Here is a 21,563-nt window from a genome sequence, read left to right on the forward strand (position 1 = left end):
CTGTCAGAAAGCTGATCTAGCTGTAAACTGGTGACTGAAGGGGTCAGAGCTAAAAAGGAAGAGCTTTCCACTGCATTGGCTCTGCTCCTTGGTCTTTTACTTAGGGCTGGTTCTCAGATCCTGGCACACTGTGACCTCACTCTCACTTTGTTCACTAATAGCATGAAAGTTACTGAATCTGGTCTGACCTTCCTGGATTAAAATCTGTTTAATCTACATCAATACACAATCTGTCTGTATGTGTAGTGCAAAGAGACATAAATTAAAAATTTTGACAGGAATTACCTTAGTAAATTTTCTTTCCAACAACAAAAAGCTGAAAAACTAAAACTCTTTTAAACTGAAGTTGAGATTTTCACATCACCACTTGATTGCAGGAATGGAATTTTTAAGGAACACTAAGAAAAGTTTTAAATACACAGTAACATTGGGACTTTAAGCAACATTTGAAAGACATACACTTTAAAGACGGGGATCAGAAAGCTGCTTGACTGCTACAGTAGCAAACTACTCTGTAAAATTAGGTAGGTCTTGCTTTAGGGCCAGACTCTCCAGCTTTGACTCCTGATCTGGGACATCATGGTACGTCCCACACTTTTTCTGTCTGTCAAATACTTATTCTGTATTTCATGTAATATCTTGTTCTCAGGTACATGCAGAACTTTGTTACGGTAAAAATTAGTTTCCTAAAAACAATAGTAAAATGAAATGTGTTCCTCAAACAGCTGTATAAATCCAGACATTCTGAACTTCCTGTGAAATCACTGGCTATCTTCTATGTATGAAAATCAGGACTCCTCTCTTAACAAAAATTGAGAACTACAGTTCTCCTTTAAGACCCCAGAAACATGGGGTCAGATACCCTTTCAGATAAAGGATGATAAATGATAAAGAATGAGATTTATACAAGGGGGAGGGAAAGAGAATTAAACTTCCACCTGTCAAGAGGGAGAAGATATCAGATTTAAAAAATTGTATTTTTATTTACCACCTGAAGAATGTCATCACCATTACCAATTGTTGTTAAAACCTCCAAGCCACAAGTATAGCATATTTATCTTCCCTTGAGCAGGTCCGATGAGACTTTTCAGCAGGTGGCATTAATGTTCTACCCAGTTCCAAATGGCAGACAGCCAGGAAACTGCTGCTTCCAGCACGTAGCACCTTAAAATGATCTACAAATTCTGGTGGAGACTAAGTAATTTTCGAAACATAAAAATCTGCATTGAAATGGCATCTGTTTAGAATTTTTTATTTTTTTTTAGCAACAGAAGCAGAGCAGAGATATATTTTGACTAATTTGGTATTAAATTAAAAGAAACCAAGAGCATTTTGTTTCTCTCCTGTCCTGCCCATCAAGACATCTGCAGAATCAGCTTTTTCAAATTAAGAGAACACCACTGGAACTCCACGTATGTACCAGCACCAGTAATACAGCATCTTTAATGACAAGAATAGGCACCCAGTGCAGCACTGCACAGCCTTCCCCAAGCTGAAATACTTGATGTTGAAGCTGAGAGAGAGAGCAAACTGAGAGACACTGATGTGAAAAATACCTGTGATCACTTGGGACTGACAGAAAATGAGTTACACTCCCAGGTCAGGTTATCATGCCTATCTAGCATTTGACTAAAACAAATAGTACAAAATGCTGGAATCATCTCCAGGACTTGTTAAGAGAGCTCTTACTGACTCCATGAAATCCAGCTTCTAACACACCAGTAAAAACTTCAGTACTTCAACAGCTACTTGTTTGGTAGGAGGATTTTGGAATATTCTTCACTGCTTCTTCTAAACGCAGGAGGAGCAATTTCCACCTCATGCCCACAAGAAGGATAGAACATAGAAAATATCGGCCAGGGTGTTCTCAAAAAACTGGTGTCCAAATTGTGCTTAAAAGGATTCAGGGTTTGCTCCTCTAAACCATGCTCTGGTCTGCTCCAGCCTCAGAAACACCCAAATTCAGGAAACTTGCTCCCATACTTGCATATAGGAAAGTAATGAAAAGTGCTGAAAACTCAGAGCAAGTCCAAAGAGTTTAATCAGAACTTGGTATTGAATCTGCCCTCTAACTTTGAACAAGATGCGTTCTTCTGTGAGAGGCTGCTTTGAGTTTGATTCTTTCTGACAGCAGTTCTTAACCTGGACTACACTGACGTGAGTCACCCAGTCCATTTGAAATAATGCAGAATCTTGTCATAATTAATTGTCTGCCTAGTTTCAGTAACCAAAATCACAAAATAGCAGTTTATTTTGCTTTGAAGTACCACACTCATTCCATAAAAAACCATTGATTTGACTGGCACAGACACATTTTATTTCCATGGATCTGTGTCCTCCAAAAATGCCCAATACAGGGACTGCTCTGGAAAGCTGAAAAGCTGCCTGTGGCTTAAGCAGCTTCCAAGTTGCCCTGCAACCCTGATAATGGTTCATTGACTAATGGGTTTTCACTGTACAAATGGCTCATAAAAGCTGTTCAATCCATCATGAACTCTAAAGGCTTTTTAATTTAATGACTATTTTCACTTACATAGAGGTGTCAGGACAATTTACTGTCCAAGTGTCGAGAAGCAACAGATCCTGACAGGACACAGGATTCTGACACAACAGACTTACACATCTTTTCAGTATGCTTTTCAGCATTGCTCTCTGCTATCATCTTCACGTGGTACCTAAGCAAAACTGTCCACAGGGAGATGCTGAGGTATATTTTGATTTCTAATGTGTCTTTGTAGGCAGAGAAGCAAGCATCTCTCTAGAAAATTGAAGGGACTGACAGTGGGAGAATCAGGTGAACATGAGAACTGGGATAAAGTAAAATACAAAAGGAACAAAGATCTGCACAAAGTGAAAAGCACCAGAACACAACTCTTACCTTCCCTTTGCTTGTTCTCAGACTTCAGACTTATGGATGGTTTGGGTGACATTTTTAGCAATGTCTTAGAGACGGGTTCAAGGTAGAAGTTGTTGAGGACTTTTGCCCACTCTGACATATAAACAAACATTAAGGAGCGCAACAGCAGTGCAGTGTACACTCTCTCATCCCAATGAATGGTTGTTTATTCTTTTACCCTGTGCATCTTCCTTGTCCAGAAGATGATTCCCAGATTTTTCCTTGAAAGAAAGGAGCTACCAATTATCCAGCTGCTCTATAATCCACAAGCCATTGCCTCATCCACACATCATTGTTCCAGAAGACCAAGAAAGCTGTAAAAAAGATGTCCATCAGACAGATCTAAAAGCTGATGGGATCTTATCTGGCTAAACAAAGGGGAAACTTTTCCTCCTCTCAGCATCTCTGCCTTACAATTTCAGGGAACATCTCTCCAGAGACAGAAACCTTATAATAAATTCCTAGAGTGTGCATGGTTAGGAAGAGCAGCTCCTCATTTCCTCACCTTTCTCACACTGAAAGCACTTGCCAAATGTGCTCCCTTCTCAGACATTTTTGGCAATACTTTAATCTCTTTTGTTCTCATCATCAGTCTGCCTGTTGGGAGAGAATCTTAGTAAGAAACCAAACCTGTCAGGTTTTTAAAAGATGTCACCTTGGGCAATACAAAAGTGAGAAAAAAGGAAGCCTAATTCCAAAGCAAATCAGTATATAACCCACATTGTTTTTTAATGAACACTGTAGGTAAACTGCAAGTTGGAGAGCTGCAAGGTTTAGAACAACAGCAGTAACCAGTTTTGGTTAGAAAACTCTATTCTTAGACAGAACAGAACTGATTTTCTACAATTCTTCTCAACCCAAAAAATCCCAGGGTAAACAGAAAGCCTCAGAGAAGCCAAACTCAGAGACACTGTACATTCTTTGGCCCCTTTCTTGCTGCTTTTGAAACACATGGTCCTATTTCCATTGATTTTGAAACGTGTTAACAGTCAGCCTTTTCTCTGAAAACTTCATGACATATGGACATTCTTGGGGTTAGAAATGGGCAAGCAATTTCTCAGCAGTGAATGGGCACACAGAGATAAGAGGCTGTGGTCAACCTTTTGTCACAGCAGTGTTTCTGCAGCAGGGTCTCTCCTTCTACCAGCCATGTGGCAAAAATGAACACATTTAATTGTTTTTTCCCTGTGACAGAACTACTGTTCTGCTCTGAGGACTTGGACAAGCATTGATATCTTTTGTGTCCTTGCAATCAGAGTGCTTAGTGGTGTGCACCTGGACCTTACTTGTGTTCCTTTTCTTCAAAGATGACACTCAGATAGTCAATCAGTTACAATAAATTGCAATATATAATTCTTTTCCCTGCTGCCACGTTCTTTTTTTTTTTTTTGTTGTTGTTGTTATTAACTACTTGAAGCAGTCTCTCTAATATTCTAACTCTTCTTCCTGTAGTGGTATGGCACTTTGACATGTTTAAGCATTTTTGTAACCCTCCTCTTTTCCCCATATGCATCAAAACCCTTTGTCTGATTTTTAAATGACTTCACTGCTACCTGTTGAGGAAAGGAAGAAAAGGAAAGGCTGAGCAATTGTGTTTCAAAGCCAGCAGCTTTACAGAGTGCTGCAATTAATTATTACTAAGATATATTTTAAGGTGTTTTGCTGGTGCAATGGAGTTATAAGTTGATAAATGTTTAGTTCTAAGAGAAAAAAAAAATTCTTTTGCTACAAAAAATTCTGCTGATAGTTCAAGGTCATTAAAGAAAGAAAAGACTTATGAAGATGAGAAAAGGCAAGTATTCAAATAGCAGCTACCAACAAATACTTGGGTTTTCTCAGGTAAATCTGCGACAAGTCACACCTTCAGACTGAAGCAAAAGTCAAGGTAAAAAAGGTCATATGTAGATACTGAGACCCTGACCCGCACCAAAGGAGTAACTGTAGTCAAGTCACCCTGTGCCTCCATTTCCTCATCTGTAAAAATAAAATACTGATTCCCTTATAACTTGTGCTACAGCAGTTATCTCAGCATCAAGGAGACATGGCAAACAAGGAAACAGTTAAATGGAGCCACCAGCTACAAGCAACTGTGAAGAAGGTGCTACACTGTGACTGAACTGCTCCTGCTGGCATGCACCTCTGGACATCACTTCAATTGACTTCAGGCTTGTAGCTGTGTCACCTGGAGCAGGCAGTCCAAGTCCTTATCTAGTTGGGTGTTAAACACATCTTCCAAGGGCAGAGACTCCACAAGTTCTTTACATCATGTGCCCTGGAGTTTCATCACCCTTAAAGGATGACAGGTTTTATTATGTTAAGTGCCATTTTGTGTTGCAGTTTGTGCCCACTGCCTCCGATCCTTTCCCTGGGTATCACAGGGAGGAGTCTCTCTCATACTGGGGCACCTAGCACAGGTGCATCCCAACAGCACTGAGCAGAAGAGATGATCCCTGCTGACCTGCTGAAAATGCAATCTCCCTTGTTGCTGCCCCAGCCTGCCCTTCCTGAAAATGCGTGTTCATCCAGGGCACTCCACTCGTGTGAGCTATCTCTCCATGTCACTGTGACACCAGCAAAATCATAGCCCTGCAAAAGCATTCAGACCTGTAATACCTCTCATTTCCTTCCCACAGCATGCACCTCAGTGTACAGACATGTCAGAGTGTGACCATGCACTTTTTCCTGGCTTTGAGAGTTGTCAAAGGTTGAGTGCAGCCCTGGTCTTGAGTGATCACAGAATAAGCTCAGTTGGAAGGGAGCCACAAGGATCATTGAGTTCAGATGATCTGCACAGAACCATCCCCATGAATCACGCCCTCTGCCTGAGAGCACTGTCCAAACCCTTCTTGAGCTCTGTCAGGCTGGGGCTGTGACCATTGCCCTGGGGAGTCTGTTCCAGTGCCCAAACACTCTCAGGGTGAAAAATCTTTTCCTAGTATCCGGCCTAAACCTTCCCTGACACAACTTCTGGTCATTCCCTCAGGTTACTGGACACAACAGAGCAGAAATCAGTGTTTGCTCCTCCTCTTCCTCTCACGAGGAAGTTGCAGACTGCAAGGAGGTCTCCCTTCAGTCTCGTCTTCCCCAGGCTGAATAGACAAAGTGGCCTCAGTCACTCCTCATACAGCTTCACCTCCTGGTGCTTCACCAACCTCACTGCCCCTCCTTGGGTCACTCTCTAATAGTTTTAATGCCATTCTTATACTGTAGTGCCCAATCTGCCCCAGACTTGAGGCGGTGCCATCCCAGTGGACAGCAGAGCAGGACAATCCCCTCCCTTGCCTGGCTGGCCATGCTGGGCCTGGTGTCCCCAGGACAGGAATGTCCCTGCTGGCTGCCAGGACATTGCTGACTCAACTTGTCATCGACCAGGACTGCCAGGTTCCTTTTCATTCCCCAATCTGTCCATACATCCAGGGCTGTACCATCCCCACTGCAGAGTGCAGCATTTTCCCTTGTTGAACTCCACATCGTTGGTCATTGTCCAGTTCTCCAATTCACTGAGGGTCCCTCTGCAGGCCCTCCCTGCTCTCAAGGGAGTCAACAGCTCCTCTCAGTTTTGTATAATCTGTGATCTTGCTTAGTGTCCCTTTCAGTCCTGTGTCTAAGTCACTTATGAAGATGTTGAAGAAATGCCCACACTAAGCAGCCATGAAAGCGGGCCTCAAGATGAAGCACTGAATCCAATAAATAAGCTGCCAATTGATGGACAATGAACACCTGCCATTAAACTGGACAAAGAAAACCTGTTAATGGTAACCTGCCTGCCATGCCAGCAATGAATCTGAATTTACTTTGTGAACCCTTTGTGCTGGGAACAGGCTGCTGACAGGTGGCTCCCATTAACACCAACAAGGCAGAGATTCCTCCCACTGCTTGAAAAATCTGTCCTTTTCTGCAGAAGAGAGAGGATGGTAATTGGAATCAGAGGTTCAGATTGGTACTCAGTAGGAAACAAATTTTACCTGCTGACTGAGACTCATAATCCTGAATCCTGAGTGTGTGTTTATGGAATCTGGTTGTTTCATGGCGAACGAATGGATTGAGTCATAAGATATTAAATGTGGTGTGCCAGAGAAGTGTCTGATTGTGCTGATTTCCCCAAAGTGAATTGAGAACTTTCCCTGGCACTTCTTTCCTTATGTGTTTATGCTTGGTGGGATTACATTTCATCGTTCTCTTGATTAGTGCCCCTTCTGTTCACATCACGCTGGGTCCTTTGCTGAGTCCTCATCCTTTACTGGTCCTTCCAACCTGTTCCTTCACTTCCTCAAGTGATTCTTAGTCACTATTTCCATTCTCATCACTCTTAATTTAAGCTCCCCTCTCCAGGTTGGCCAGGCTGCTGGCAAGCTGCTTTTGCTCCATTTGGTCAGGCTGATTGCCTTCTAAGCAGTCCAGATCCTCAAAGAGGGTCCCATGGACATAGAAGCCAAAACCTGCTGCTGACATCAGCTGGACAAACACAGGTATGGGTCATTCACTTACAACCTGGTGATCCTTGGTGATCCTTCTGAGTCCCTTCTAATTCAGGCTATTCTGTGATCTGTGATCTCAACTGTGGACCCATCAGATCCACCCAGTCCTCTTCAGACCTTCCTCCTCACCAGCAGTATCAAGGAAAATGGGGGCCTTCACTCTCCACAAGTAGAGAATATCTCAACACCACCACTCACTGTTTTCTCTTGCCACGTGGCTTAGGTTCAGCTGGTTCAGGTACTTCCCTGTGCAGGGCTCTCATCCAGGGAGCTACCTTGGCACTGAACCTCTTCTCATGGCTTCAGATCTGCAACAGGGAACAGGGCCACTAGCTTCTGACCTTCACCATCACTGAGTTTCCACTTTCCAACCCTGGTAAACAGAGATTCCATCTGTTCTCCTGATGCAGTTGAAGGTTCAGGGTTTGGACGCTGCAGCAGATCTGGGCAACCTGTGCCAGTGTCTCACCTGAGTCTCCTTGTTCTGGACTCAAGATCTGCGAGCTCAGAGCCCCCTCGGATCAGGAGCAGCTGGCAGAGCTGACTAGAGGCTGCTGCTAGCAGACATGGGCTCATCTAGCTGTCCTCACTGGCACCCTAATGTTCCTCCAAGAGTTTCCAGGACTCCCCTGATAACTCATAAGAGTTCCCAGAAGACCAAGAAAGTCTCAGAGGAGAGTGAAGATACTGCTGTGTCATTTGCTGTGTCTGGCAAACAGGGAAAGACTCCAGACATTCCAAGTGCCAGATGCAGTAGTTTTTACTTTTACTTTTTATGTGAACTACTGAAGCTATTGGTTGACATAAAATTACAGATGTCATAAGAAAGCTGTAAAACTCCCTGACATTGGAATTATGGGTACCAGCAATTTACAAGGGTTTTTTCTATTAAAGAAACCCCAAAACAACAACAACAACAACAACAACAACAACAAAAACCCCCAAAGTGGGATTACATTTCATCGTTCTCTTGATTAGTGCCCCTTCTGTTCACATCACGCTGGGTCCTTTGCTGAGTCCTCATCCTTTACTGGTCCTTCCAACCTGTTCCTTCACTTCCTCAAGTGATTCTTAGTCACTATTTCCATTCTCATCACTCTTAATTTAAGCTCCCCTCTCCAGGTTGGCCAGGCTGCTGGCAAGCTGCTTTTGCTCCATTTGGTCAGGCTGATTGCCTTCTAAGCAGTCCAGATCCTCAAAGAGGGTCCCATGGACATAGAAGCCAAAACCTGCTGCTGACATCAGCTGGACAAACACAGGTATGGGTCATTCACTTACAACCTGGTGATCCTTGGTGATCCTTCTGAGTCCCTTCTAATTCAGGCTATTCTGTGATCTGTGATCTCAACTGTGGACCCATCAGATCCACCCAGTCCTCTTCAGACCTTCCTCCTCACCAGCAGTATCAAGGAAAATGGGGGCCTTCACTCTCCACAAGTAGAGAATATCTCAACACCACCACTCACTGTTTTCTCTTGCCACGTGGCTTAGGTTCAGCTGGTTCAGGTACTTCCCTGTGCAGGGCTCTCATCCAGGGAGCTACCTTGGCACTGAACCTCTTCTCATGGCTTCAGATCTGCAACAGGGAACAGGGCCACTAGCTTCTGACCTTCACCATCACTGAGTTTCCACTTTCCAACCCTGGTAAACAGAGATTCCATCTGTTCTCCTGATGCAGTTGAAGGTTCAGGGTTTGGACGCTGCAGCAGATCTGGGCAACCTGTGCCAGTGTCTCACTTGAGTCTCCTTGTTCTGGACTCAAGATCTGCGAGCTCAGAGCCCCCTCGGATCAGGAGCAGCTGGCAGAGCTGACTAGAGGCTGCTGCTAGCAGACATGGGCTCATCTAGCTGTCCTCACTGGCACCCTAATGTTCCTCCAAGAGTTTCCAGGACTCCCCTGATAACTCATAAGAGTTCCCAGAAGACCAAGAAAGTCTCAGAGGAGAGTGAAGATACTGCTGTGTCATTTGCTGTGTCTGGCAAACAGGGAAAGACTCCAGACATTCCAAGTGCCAGATGCAGTAGTTTTTACTTTTACTTTTTATGTGAACTACTGAAGCTATTGGTTGACATAAAATTACAGATGTCATAAGAAAGCTGTAAAACTCCCTGACATTGGAATTATGGGTACCAGCAATTTACAAGGGTTTTTTCTATTAAAGAAACCCCAAAACAACAACAACAACAACAACAACAACAACAAAAACCCCCAAACCTGGGGAAAAAATCTGTAACAAATTAACAAGCAGACTGACACTCCCTTTGACCAGAGGTTGTAGCAACACCATGGCAGAGACAGTCATGATACAACAGTCCTGTTTTATACCCTTCTCTAGCTAACTCCTATTCGTGACAGATGTTTAGAGCCCAGCTGCCAATACAAGGCTCACAAGTTCTGTTGGTGAAGGATGTCACTCTCCTGGGTGCAAGCGTTGCTTGGGCTGGGGACAACGAGAATGAATATTTTCTTAATAGCTGTGGAGAACTTTGATGTCTTTAGACAGAGAGATCTCCAGTGGCACTAGCACACAAACAAATCCCAGTGTAATTGTCACTGAGAGAGGTGCAGAGAAGGTGATGAGAAAATGGTCAGCACAGGCCCAGAAGCAGCCTTGCTGCATCTTTTATTTCATGTCAGGACAGCAGACAAATGGAAAATACCCCAGGGAATGCTCTGCTGGACCTCTGTGTTGCAGGTCTGGCAGGTACCACAACCCCTCAGTGCACAGACAGAGACACAGGGGTTCCCTGCTGTCCTGCCCCATCCTTACAGCACCCAAATGCAGAAAGGAACGTGATTTTGTACTGCTGGTATTTCAGAGCTTCCGAGATCTGCTTGCTAATGCTGCTCTGCATCCTATCCTAAATCCTACTGGAGTGAAACATGCTGGAACCCAAATTTAATTTGGGGAAAGAAAAGAATTTACTGAGAGATATCTTTCTATTCCAAAGCTTTCAGGCTACTTTCTTCTGAAATGTCATGTGTTTTTCTGATGGCATATCCAAGCAGCTGATGTGGCTTAAATCACAAAGTAGAGAACCTGCAACTCTGTCTGCCCAGTTTGCTCTCCCTGTTCACATCAAGCAACAAAGCCCCCAGGATGACAGATGAGGCCTCTCCAACAAGCAAAAGCCTTCCTGTACAAACCAGAACTGCAATTCCCTCACTTTTCTTTTAGTCTGCAACATTTTGCAGAAGCCCTAAAGGTGGCAATGCCTTGCAGGCACAGATGTAGTATATTTTTGGGTTTGTATTAACACACAACACACAACAATAGATCTTAAAAATCCAGCATAGTCAGTTCTTTCCTAAGTGAACTAATTGGGCAACATGAGATCTACTACTGGAGTTTCAGCAAGTATAATAGATCAAAATTTATCCTAAAAAAATTAAATTCCAGTATTATCTTATGGAAATTCCTGATGTGTTTGCATTTAGTTATTTTGTGCTCCAATATCTTTGTGATGAACTGCTGTGCCCAGTGAAAGCCAAGGCACTGTAGAATTCATGTGTAGGAGAGAGAAAATCAAATCTAGCCTTACTCTGACAATACTGACCTTATCACGTCCTTAGTTGCTTGTCCTGTTGCCTTGTCCTACCAGGTATAAAAGCTTTTCATCTGAGCTGACAACCTTGGAGCTGGTTGGAGCTCTGAATCTTTGTCATTCACAGAGCAGCATTTATTACAATTCATAATATTTGTGTGTGCTTCCAGATCCATGCTATTTAATGGAGTAATGCAGGTTCACAGTCATTAGACACTGATAAATGCAGCACTTACTGCCAAAAATACTATCTGTTAATACCAAGATTGCAGGACTCTTAGACCAATCATAAAAATCAAATAGAGACAATGTTTTAAATTAAACAGAAAACAGTCAAAGACATTTTACTTCACAGTCTAATTAATATGTATAATGCATTATGAAATCCATTTTATTTGCCTTCAACATTTTCCCAGCTGAACAGGAAGCTTTTAAAAAAACAATTACTACTTTGAATCTCCTCTGCTGCATGCAAATCATGTTGTGCCTGAGCCAATCCTTTAATACAATTCTTTATCACTGGCAAGCAGTCATATTAAAAAATTAATAATGACTGCTTCATTTTTCAGAACTTGTAATCATTTTGCTATGTAATTTTGAATGCAAGGTAAGGAAGAAGAGAGGACCTGTAGTTTGAAAACTTTAATAAAATCCCACCACGTTCTGGTGCTCACTTTTTCCCCTTTCACTTGAAGATACCATTCTCTTTTCAATGTTTAGCCCTGTCAAAACAAAGAGAAATATTCAAAGCTATTTGCTATGGCTATTTTTCATGACAAGGTTTGGATATAATTCAAGAGTAGTCATGTCTGAACCCAGATTTAACATTAGATGCTCATTTAACAAGCCTCCACACACACTAAGGGCAGTTTAATCTCCTTCTTACTAAACCAAGTATTACTAAACCAGGGCCCAGCAGCAGGAGTCACGAAGGTACACACATGGCTTTTATATGGAGCTGAATACGGATAGTATGGAAAAGAGTGCAGTGGAAATCTCTTCAGAATGCGGATATTAGGAAAAGGCGGCACCGGAATACAGCCCATTGTGTTCACAAAACAGAGTGAGGTATCAAGGCTTGAACAGCAATCTTTCTCTGACATTTTGGTTTCTAAAATATTGAATGTGGATAGGGAAATCTACGTGCTGACTACTGGTAATCAACTGCAAGTTCATACTGGTCATGCCAATACCTAGGTGAAGTTCCTGCAAGAAAATGGGACTAGGCAGGCAAAATGGGATTCCAACTGTACACACCTCCAAAAGTCAAAAAGGAAGATTTTTTTAATGTGATTAATTTCTTTATTTCTTTCTGCTACCCATTCTCTTTTTTTGTTGCATCCTCCCTTCTTTTTCTGTCATCGGGCCTGGATTCCTTTTCTTTCACACCAGGTTGCATCACTTCATTAGAAAGAGTATTAGGACAAGTGTTTTCCTATGAGGATACTCAAAAACTAAACAGGTTACCTGTAAGAAAATCGGAAAACTCATCTGGACAAGGCCCAAAGGAACTCCACCCAGCTGCTGCTTTTCTGAGCTGCATCATGCCCAGACACCCACAGAGAACCCTTCCGACCTAAGTCATTCTATAAGTCTACAACTTTTCTTTTTAACTCAAAGGAGTAAAGACTTGAGTTTATTATTCACTTGGTTGACCCTGGCTGCTTTTCTTGTCCAAACACAGCTAGTTTGAGTTTTTTCCAAGTCCCAAACTGCTTTACTCCTTCTACAGAAATATATTTTCAATAAGAATGAAAAAGCCTGAAACTCAGCATGTTAAACCAATGCTGGTATTTATTCACATGATACCACATTTATACCATATACAAACTACCTCTATTCCCACAATTTGATCAGTTTGAGAGTTTCAGTATGTTCCCCATCACCGTAACAGAGCTGAACTGATTTTTGCTTTGGCTGGTTTAAATAAGATCATAAAGATCCTTGATGACTACTGATGTAGCTAGCTACAAGTCAAACATTAGCACAACTATAAAACTCACAAAAATACAATCTGCTAACCAATCTATTTGAAAAGTTAACTCACTCTGTTATAACTGAAATCTCACATTGGTCAGGCTTGAATAAGAAACTAGACTACATTTATGCAGTACATTTGCAGATCTTTTCGCTGTAATTTTATAAAAAATGCAGTGTTGAGACTACAGTAAATCAAATGGAAATTCAATCAATAGTTCCACTGTAAAAAAGCAACACAAACTATTTTAAAGCCTCTCTAACCTTATTCTCTCCATGCAGCATGCACAACTTACAAAGAGTTTTGAGAAACCAAGCAGTCTGGTATATATGTTGTAAACTAAATAAAGGTGATATTAATTCAATAATGTTGTACATCTGCACATAATCACACACTAAATTTCTGTGCTTTAGTGAAGTATGTAACAAGTATTGATACAGGATTAGAACTATTATTAGAGGTTCTATCAAGTATGCAAAGCCTAAACTCCAAAATGAACAATAGATTATTGATTTTGGGGATAGACATGCAGTATTTAATAGGTGGGAGAAGGAAACACAGGAAAAATTTGGCCATTATAATACCAAGTGTAGCTATCCTTTAAGTTATAGGATGCACTCTACTGAACACATGAGAAAACTGACAGCAACTCCAGCAACTGCATCATTATTTCTAAGTTGCTTTAATGCTATTGCAGCATATTTTTCATAGGCCAATCAAGAATTACTCTGGAGCCATAAAAAGTTAATAATGCCCTAGATTTGTGAAAAGTTAACAAATCATTTAAATGCATTTTAAACCCATCCTGTTACATGGTTTCTTCCATTCATCTGCTCTTGTGTTTAGGTCATAAAGGAAATTATAAGAGAAAGAAATGCACAGCAGGTTTTGGAGTATGTTTTAATCTTCTGGGCTCTTTGCACTGACCCTCTGCAAACAAGCAGAATCTCTGCTGATAGAGACCACAGCCACCCTTGGGACTCTCAGGATGTGCAGTGTGATGCAGATCTTAATCCCTGTGGGTTCTGTAAGCACGTCACTCAAAAGTAAGAGTTACCCACCATTATAAGCACCCATTTGTTTCCTGAACTGTGAAACAACTCTAAAAATTGACTGTGTTCTCAGTAAAATATTGCAACCACGCACCTAACAACCATTTCTAAAAGTCTATCTGCAACAGAAATCTTGACCATTAAATTACTCTGTTTCAAGACAAAGATACATCTTAACTCCTGATTCTTTAACTTAAAACTAGAGTGTTCTAGGAAGACCTAGCACAATTTATCATTGTGAATTTATACAGATATCCTAAATCTGACCCTAGGCTGAACTGAATCAGAAATATCATTTTAGGCATAACATCAAGCTGAAAGATAATCCATGAAGGCTCATGAACTCTACAACTGAAGTTCAGTCTGTCACCATTGTTGTAAGCACATACCATCATGAGTAATAATTTAATGTGTGTTAAGACCTGAGAGCCCATTTAGCATCATGTGCACAAGATGCAACAACTCTCAAAGCATCAGTTCCTACTGTCTCGCTTATTTCCTGCAAACACATCCGTATTGATCCATTTTCATTCAGTCTCTTCAACAGCTCCACTGAGCAGTAGCCACAGTTGTGACAAAATGATGTGTGCAAGCCTACCTGTGCAAAAAGCATTTGCTCTGACTTCAGGAATGGGATCTGCAAACTACTTGGCTCCATATCCACCACCTCACAGAAATTCCTGATGAAATACACCAGTGAAGGAAACACGTCAGAGAAGAATTGTTTATTGCAAAAATGCTGGGATGTGAGAATGGGCTTAGAAGCAGCACCAGATGTCCCTTCAAAATGCCCCAGAAGTTACAAAATAGATCATGAAACCTGTGGCGCACTGCCCAAGAAAGTTATAAACACAGAAATACAAAGTATCATTTCTCTGGAAAGATTTTTTTTGTTGTTGCTGTCGCCACATTCTGCTGCATTCATAATAGATTTATTTATTTCATGTTACTCAGGTACTGGCAACTGGATTATTCCTTTGTGTTTTCGAGGGAGAAGATCTCACAATTTAGAAGCTATTTGCTACCTGCACAAAGGCACCCAAATGTTGCCAGAAGCTTGGAGAAGTTCTGAGTTGATGCAGTACCTTAGGTTTGTATGTGATGCACAAGGCTTGGCAGACCAATTCCTAAAGCTGGTATTAAAACTCAGTTGGACTTTCTAGAGAGCAGAAAATGCCAATATTCTTTCAAAGCTAAATCACTGAAATAAATATTTTTGCCATAAGGCTGTTGTTAATGACTTCACCCTTTAGACAATGCTGAAACAAACTTCTCCTTTTCAGTATCTGGAGTGGCTGGTCTGGAACCAGAAATCAAGTCCTGATGAGACTGGGCATGATGCTCCAAAAGACCTATTCCACTTTTAAAAATTCTCCTGATGTCAAAGTCACTGTCAAAAAATTGGGATGGGTTTGATATTTCAAAATATGCTTTAAGCATCTTCTTTTGCTCCTGCATTTTTCATGTTTTTCCCATTGATCAGCTCTGGAAAGGCTTGACTGTAGTACTTAGGGTCACTTAGACTGCATTTGTGAATCCCTATTGATTCTTTTCTGCTCTTTTTAGAACCTCATGTACCTTACGCAACCTCATGTATCTTATCATGATAAACAAGTGCAGGGATACTCCTACAGACCAAAACAAAACAAAAAAAAAGTTTATTCACAAATGCAGATCAGAGGAAATGGTGCAGCTGTATCACAGAGCAGTCAATAATTTGATGATGCACGGCACCTTTCTTGATCTCCAAATCTGCATGTATCTGAGCAAATAAATAGCTCTATGTGGCGTGCTTGGGAAAGAAAACATGAAAATCCCTTAGGTTTTCGAAGTAGGCAAACAAAAGTTAACATAGTAAGGGCAATATCCATGAATCTAAAACCTAAGTATACTTCTGAAAAGAAAGGAGGGAAAAAATGGGCAGTTACAAATTGTGTCCTGTGTACTTTCACATTGCTATTTTAAGCCTAGTTAAAGCAGCTCAGTAATGACTGGAAATACCTTCCAACTTAGAAGGCTTCAAATATGGCTTGCAGACTTCTGTACACAGAGAACACCTGCATGAACAATACCTGGTTCATAACCCCTTTTCTCAAAGACTTACATAAACCTTCTGATCAGTAGTTTTTCTAGCAAAAAGCTATGCAGTTTGTTTTAACTAACAAATGGCAAAAATGCATTTGTACTTCAGAATCAGAGCAAATACAATCTCCCTAACTGCTAAGTATTTTAAAAAACATGTACAATTCCTTCTCTTAGAAACCTGATTAAACAGAGCAACATATAAATTACAGTAGCTCTCAAAAGTGTTAGCTAGCTTCAAGGCACAATGTAAATAGGTAAAGAAATTTGTTCACAGCATTTTTCTCTACTTCCAAACACATTTTTTTACTACTCATAAAGACAAAGATCTTTTGGTACCTTTAATCCCTTCCTGGAAAAGTCTACCAGATTCATTGGTGGAAACTCTAAGATGTTATTCAGGTTGTCAAACAGATTATTTGCAATGGGACATTTTCAGAATAATGGGTAGGATAAAAAAAAAAAAGGCTTCATGTGTCTGCAAGCAGGAATAAAAGCCTTCTTTCACTTATGTTTTAAAGAAAAATTCAGTAAAGCACCTATCTCTTATGGTAACCCCTTAATGTTAATTTTAATAGGTCCTCAAGAAGCTAAGGAGAATCAAATAATAATCAGATTTATTTCACAGTGCCTATTTTGGCCAAGAGTCATTTGTGCTCTCTGCCTAATTGTGAAGCACCTTGAAGGATTTTTTTTATAGTCAGGTTATATGAAAGCTGCTTAGCAATTCCACAAAACTAATCCAATGTTCAAGAGACACCTATTCACTGAGATTAAGCCAATTTTACAATATGGAGTTATCCAGTCACCTGAAACAAAGCAGGTGCGTGGAGGACAAAAAAAGCAAATGCTGAGGAATGAGTGGCAAATGGGGAACATAAAGAGAGGTTTTTAGAAAGAGCAACAAGGAGAAATGGATACATATGCTGAGTGAATAAAATCAGAAACAATGAATCCCAAGACACAGGAGTGACTGAAGCACGGGGATTTATGCAGAAACATCACCCTGCTGATGAGAAGGAGCCCCTCTGAATTTGCACAGCATCTGTCAGCACCAATTCTCACAGCCTAAGTGGGCATCTAATGACAGGCAGTTTATACAACACCAGCACATGACACATCCCTGTGGAGCAGCACAGCACATCCAAGCCCGGCATGGATGGAGGAAGGAATGGAGTCACTGAGGACTGTAGCCGTTTTCAAGTTAGCTCACCTTGGGATGCTTTTCCAGTTAAAGATTATGTCAAATTCTGACAGGATTTATTTTGCACTCTCTAGGAGAACTGGACATTATCTTGACAAAAACACTGTTTTTTGAATATCCAAAATTGCAATCCAATATCTCTACATTTTATGTAATTTTAATATCATTAAAGCTCCAATGCAACCAGCAAGCTTTTATGCGAGAAATGATTCTTTTTTAAAAATAAGCAAATAAAAAGTCACTTCCAATACATTCAATGTCTCTTACAAATGTAACTTTGAGGACTACAGCAAATGTAAGAGCTCATTACACACTTCTCAAATACTGCTAAAAATTAGAGGGCACCAGCCAGTACACACAAATGTACAAAACCTTTTTAATTTTCAGAACACCTAACCAAGAAATTATAATAAAACAAGTGCCACATATGTCACAAATGTTCTAAGTTCACTGATTTTTTTCACAGCTCGCCAAGCCCTGCTGTGATGCTGATGACAAAGAGAAGTTCAAGAGGCACTTGTCTCACTTACACAAATGATTTCAGTATTGCAGAAATTCTCCTGCTACTCCATAGTTCAGCTGTTGGCTTGACTACACGAAGTACTGACACGAAAATGTATGTGGGCAAGGAAGAAGAATGCTTTCCTTCAGTGCTTCTGTAAGTTGAAACTTTTTTTTAAAATTACATCATTTGAACTGATATTTGAAGATGACTCAATCTGTCCAAACATAAAATAGCCAAAAGTAAAGGAAAATGTACCCCACTGAAGAAACTGAAAAAATGTACCCCACTGAAGAAATCCTGTGAGGTTACAGCATACCTACAGTTCAAATCCAAGTTTGTACCAAAAAAAATGTAAGACTAGAATTTTTTATTTTTCAGATTTTTTATTTTATTCATTTGGGAGAAGGGGAGGAGATATTTTCTGTATAAAATCCTCAGCTCTTTGCAATGTCCTACATATTGGGCTGTCAAGAAGAAACAGTTTCCACTCTGCCTGCAAAAGTTTCCTGAGGGCAGAATAATGGATTTAGTGTGAAAAAGTGGGATCTTCAGATTACAAAATTTAAAGATGTCCAGTGCTTTAGGTTTTAATGGTGTCACACATTTGAGTCTGCTCCTACTGCCTTGTCAAAGTCAGGGTTACAATAATCCACAATGATGCACAATGAAGAATATACATCACTCATATATCAAAGCCTTTTGATAACTCTTTGATCAATTTAAGACAATTTAATTAAATCTGGTTCCAGAAAATTTTATTGTTTTCATGTGCAAAGACACACCTCAGATGTGCCCAACTCCTTCAGGAATAACTGCACTAAAAAACAAATCCTTAGATAACTCCCTGGAACAACTCTAGTCCTCAGGCCAGGGCTTGCAGTGAGGAGGGGCAAAAAGGAAGTAGAAAATGCCTCATCAGCAGGAATCCCAGACCAAATTTCTCCTTTTGTTGCCTAGAGAGCCATTATAGTCCTTACTCTCGTTGAGAAGAGGGTTTTCTTTGCAGGAAGAAAAGGATACTTCTTCTTCAAAAACCACCATTCAAACACACACAATGGCTCTAGAGTTGCTCTCATGCCTTCCCCCTGAAGTCATGTGTAGTTGTGGGGATGCTGTTTACTCACAGTATGGAACTTTCCTTCCAACATCTATTTGCTAAACGCAGTTACAACATCTCCTTGCACTTCCTGTCACTAATGATGAGTGTCAAATAGGCTGCAAAAGCAAGGACAACACTTAGACCTACCAAATTCAAAGCCATACCAGACTCTCTCCTACAGCTACAGCCCCCTAGCCTGAGTTTTCTCCTGGAAAGCTGACTGCCAAAGTGAGATGAACAAAGAGAGAGCAAGAGCACAGAGCATGGAAAACACTGTTTTGGATGAAGACCTCAGGCTAGCTCACCAGTCCCACAGGAAGAGGACTGGTATTTGCCAGGCATTGCACTTCTCCCACTTCTATCCCTGGAACTGCCCAGACCTCAGGAAGCTTACATAAAAATTCTGACAATTTATTCCTCACCTGCAGAAAACTGGTTGCATGTTCATGTACAAAATACATGTGCCAGGTGTGATTGTACCCTTCCCCAACTTCAACCAGCACACATCCTTCCATGGAAAGATGGAATACAGCACTTCCTGGATCAAACCTTGTAAAGTGGGGTGGCAAAACAATGGCACAGCTGTGCTGAAATGCTGGTACAGACGTTTTTGACACTGCTCTGTCCCAGCGGGTGAAGGAGGGAGGAGATGCCCCACAAAGACTTTTGGCCACCATAAGTGGAAAAGGAAGAACGGGATAATTTTCCCCCTATCATCCCAGATGCTGCCTCTCCTCCTTTCATGCTTGCCTGCCATCCATGAGATCACTTCAGTGATCAGTTCTGGCCATCAACAAATCCTCACACAGGCTGCTGTCTACCACTGGCATTTGTTGTGGTAGATCCAGGGCATACCAAAAGCATCTCTGGGTCCATCACTGACTCCAAAGGGTTCTGGAAGCTGTGGAGTGGGGCATCTTTGCGCTACTATTTAACCTCTGTCTAATGGAAACCAAGGTTGGGAGACAGCGTCTTGAAGGCTTCTTTCAGGATGCTGTCTGCAAAGCAGGGTAGGGGAAAGGAGAATCTCAGTCTTTTGCACATCCTAGTTAATTGTTTACATGTTTAACGAAATGTACTGCACCAAATCTTCACAGACATTTGGTGACAAATGTCAGACTGTAATGACACTTCTTATAATATAATAAAGAATCATCCAGAAAGCTGACTGCATTAGTTGGGAGAGGGACTCAAATTTGATAAGTGGATCAAAATTAGTTTAATGATTCCCTATTTAGCCTCTAAATCCACTCATAATGTGACATTCTACTTCCAATTAGGGAATGAAAATGTTGATTAAACATTCCGTCATTTCAGATTAGACATCACATGCTATCTCCTTATTATTAAAACTTTCATATTTTGAACATAAAAAGGAATTTGTAGAGTCAGGCACAGAGTTTAAGTTTTTATAATGAGCCATTATCTTCAGGTCAGGTTCCATAATAACTAACTGCTACAAGTTAGTTCAGTGGGAGGAAAATGAAATGGGAAAAAAAATGGAAATTAGAATAAAGGCTGAAATTGTGTCACTGTTGTACAGACTGAAGCATGATGGTATTTAAAGTGCCCAAACTCCTTGTGACTCCTCATTTCTACCTCTGCCACCACAATTTCCTGAAGGCACACTGCAGAGTAGGCAGTAAGCAAATACCTACTGGCAGGGCATCTGACATGACAATCAAGGCCCAGCATTATTTTTTTAAGAGCAAATATCTCAAAAACTTTTAATCAGAGGACAAGATTCCAGTGGGGAAGACAGCACATTCTGGGGAACAGGCCTATGATAATTTTTTACTGACTCTTTTCCTATTATGTTCAGCTAGCATGGCTGCTGCTGGATTGTTCTCCCAGAACAGAAAAACATTGTCAGGAAAGCAGGCAACATTATTTTTAGCTGTCCTGCTTTTCACAGCAACAGCAAGGTGTCACACTGCTAATCAATCCTCATGGTTGCTTCAAAGCAACAAAAATAGGGTCTGTCCTAACCCAGGTAATCCAGCACGGGGCTTGGTGTCTGGGGCAGCTCCTCCGAAAAAAAAAAAAACAACAACAACAAAAAAAAAAAAAAAACAAAACCAAAAACAAAAAAAAATAAAACAAAACAAAAAAAAACCCCAGCTACTTTAGTCTCAAAAGCACAGCAGTGGGAAAAGAACACCACCTCCAATGTGCCTTAAGATTTACAGGGACTTTTCAGATGGAATGGCTACTATCAATCATCTCTGCATTCCCAGCAGGAAATTAGATTTCCTGTTGTTTAATGCTACACTGCTTGACACAAGTCTATGAATTTGTAGTCCCAGTAGTGCTGCATTAAAAATCTGTACTGTGTACAAAGAGGGGAAAAAATGTAGCAGAGAGAACATTTTTTCAGACACTACCTCTCTGGTTTTGACTGATTTTTAATTTAATACTGTGTTTTAATCAGCAAATCAACTATGTGAAAGGACAAGCAATGTACATTTATGGAGCAAAAACTCCTCATGTTAGTCTACAGGAGGAACAATTTACGTCACTGTCACAAGTTGCCAACCAGGCCCATCATTCATTTCTTTAGAGGACTAAAAATCTTCAGAGCTGCTTGTTTAAGCAATACATTTGAGACATCTCATTCCTGATTGTTTTTATAAGGTGTTTTTCTGACCACATTTCTGCTTTTCACTAATCTTTACCCTTTCTTCCTCTAGCTGTTAGAATAAAGCAGTGACCCATTGTCTCCA

The 21,563-nt window shown here is 40.9% G+C and overlaps 1 protein-coding gene across 1 annotated transcript in view; it reads right to left on the bottom strand.

Moving 5' to 3' along the window:
• The window catches only part of PLPPR1 (phospholipid phosphatase related 1), a 119,741-nt gene that overhangs the window by 40,156 nt on the left and 58,022 nt on the right, over positions 1–21,563 (bottom strand). The gene's annotated exons all lie outside the window — the stretch shown is intronic.

This window comes from Pyrgilauda ruficollis, unplaced genomic scaffold (assembly GCF_017590135.1).
Source record: "Pyrgilauda ruficollis isolate IOZ18807 unplaced genomic scaffold, ASM1759013v1 scaffold231, whole genome shotgun sequence".
Classification (NCBI taxonomy): Eukaryota; Metazoa; Chordata; class Aves; order Passeriformes; family Passeridae; genus Pyrgilauda; species Pyrgilauda ruficollis.